Raw genomic sequence first — 2,390 nt, forward strand, 5'->3', positions numbered from 1 at the left:
ACTGAGCAACGGATAAAAAAAAGGGATTTGATCCAAACATGTCGGCCATGTTTGTGTGGAACCATCTTTAATCTGTTGTTCACACCTCGTCATAGCACCGCCTTCAAATTCATCACCTCGCCCCATTGCTGATGCTGGCCACACACACACACACACACACACACACACACACACACACACACACACACACACACACACACACACACACACACACACACACACATGCACACACATAGGGTATGGAGTGTTACCATGGATCATGAAGGAAATTCAAGGAGGAGGGTGGAGATGAGGAGGTGGGGGCTGTTAAATCTGATCTGGCCAGTGCTGACAACGGCAGTGTGGCTGCGTCCTCACATCGGCCCTGCATCTTTGTGTGTGTGCGTATGTGTGTGTGTGTGTGTGTGTTATATAACAGTGTGATAAAGCTGCCTTCGGGATCTGATGGTGGCTGCTGAGCCTCTTACCTGTGTGTCAGGTCTTCATCTCTGTGGAGATGAACTCACAGCAGCCTGTCAACACAGAGAGGTTTATAATGGCTAGGAGGTGATATATTAAGAGTGTTTCCTGTACTGATGTTTGTTACCAGCTGCGACAGCGATACTAGTATTGTTTTTTCCTTTTGAGTCTGTGTGTGCATGCGTGCGTGTCTCTGGACAGATTTTGTCACCGCGATAGTGTCGCAACCGTGCAAGATGCAGTAAGAAAACTTGAAGATGGGCGCGGTCTGAGCAAGGGCGCCCAAAGTAGAGGGGCCTGTATCCTGTATTGCATAATGAAAATATCCTTGAATAGATATGCTCAACTAAATGCATTTCTTAATTCAGTAACTATGCTATCTTAAAAACTATTGGCCGGATTTCCAATTAAATTTTGCTGTCATGGTCATTTCATGTTTCTGCCACAGTCTTCAGTTCTGTTCTGAGGTTTCTTTTCCTATTCTAGTTTCCACCATGTTGAAATAGCAGTAACATTTTTAATCTTTAATATCCGTCTTCCCAGCCCCCCTGGATTGTTAGGGGAAACTTTCCGATGTACCTGAGGCTGTGCGGTAAACTGTTGGCGGGAGCGTGGTCGGCTGTCCGCCCGGCTCGGTGTGTGCTGACCTAGATCTCTGACAGTAAACAGCTGGTTCCTAAAGCGACATCGTGCTGCCATCAGCAGATGAGCGCGGAGAGATAAATGTCAGATTGGACGTTGGCTGAGCCTCTTGATGCCGCTCAGGGCCCCGCGGTTTGTTCAGGAGATCCACAGACACTTGGCAGCCAACTGCTGCTGCTGGCGTTGTTTGGTTGTTGTGTTTTGTTCTAATTAACGAAACACAAGGCGCACAATTACGAGGCCTCTGCTCAAAGCAGTGTCCATATCAGTGAGCATCAAATGTACAGTATTTAACTTCACTTCACATCTTCATGCACTGAAAGTGAAATCTGTGATGTGGTCTTTGAAATTGGGTCCTCATTAAGCTGGTTTACAGGAGCCAAATGTTTAAAAAAGGTAAAATCCACAACGTTACCCAACAATGGGCAAAATCAAACATAATGGATTTCCTGTTTTTCATGTACAGTAGTGGAGAAATAAACTTTTTGTGTTAACCACAGTACTTCCTTTGACAGGAGGTACCATTTCAATCAGGAGAGACTTGTTTGCAGATATGCAAAGGTTTATTGTGCATAAGCATAATAAAATGTACAGTCTATAGAATAATTTGGAAAAGGGGTAAGGAAGCCAAGACAATCCCCCCCGATGGAGTCTAGACAAAGATGATGGCGGCAAAGGAGCCCAAAGACCAGACGACGGATTGTCGGGTAGGAAGAAAGACCCAGGATGCCTTTGGGGGACGATGACTGGAGGTGGAGGGTTGGACGGTTGCCCGCTTTGCCTGAAATGACGGTGGACCGCAGCAGGGAGAGAAACAGATTTAAAGCAGGGTTGTGACGCTGTGATTGGCTCTTGAAATTTGTGGCTGATTCGGTTTGGTTTAACAGGAAGGGGAACGCCTCCAACAGCTGATTTGATTTAGGAAGAGAGCAGTGATTAAGTGTAAGGTCTTCCTGAAGGAATTTACGCTGAGCTACATATCCAACAAGTCCTCCAAATTAAATGAGAAAATACATCGTTGTTTTAACCAGAATGATGCATGTAAGCATTCTCTGATTTGATGTCTAATTCTTCTATTTGAGTCCACTTTATGGATGTAGTACTTTTTGTACTATTTCTTTGTAACTTTAGATATAATATCCACTATATTTGAAATACTTTTCAACCAATTATCAATGAGTATTGCACACCTATATATGTGTTTGTCTAACTGTATGTTCGACCCTCATGAATCCTCACAGTAATAAAAGCAAACTTCTCCTAAACCACACGCACACACACACACACAC

At 44.4% G+C, this 2,390-nt stretch overlaps 1 protein-coding gene across 1 annotated transcript in view; it reads right to left on the reverse strand.

Annotated features, from left to right (window-relative positions):
- Positions 1 to 469: 469 nt before the first annotated feature.
- The window catches only part of LOC116693539 (centrosomal protein of 83 kDa-like), an 18,692-nt gene continuing 16,771 nt past the window's right edge, over positions 470 to 2,390 (reverse strand). Inside the window, exon 2 of the mRNA XM_032522543.1 lies at positions 470 to 480. The gene's annotated coding sequence lies outside the window, so the exon portion shown is untranslated. The remainder of the gene's footprint in view (positions 481 to 2,390) is intronic.

This window comes from Etheostoma spectabile, chromosome 1 (assembly GCF_008692095.1).
Source record: "Etheostoma spectabile isolate EspeVRDwgs_2016 chromosome 1, UIUC_Espe_1.0, whole genome shotgun sequence".
Lineage (NCBI taxonomy): Eukaryota > Metazoa > Chordata > Actinopteri > Perciformes > Percidae > Etheostoma > Etheostoma spectabile.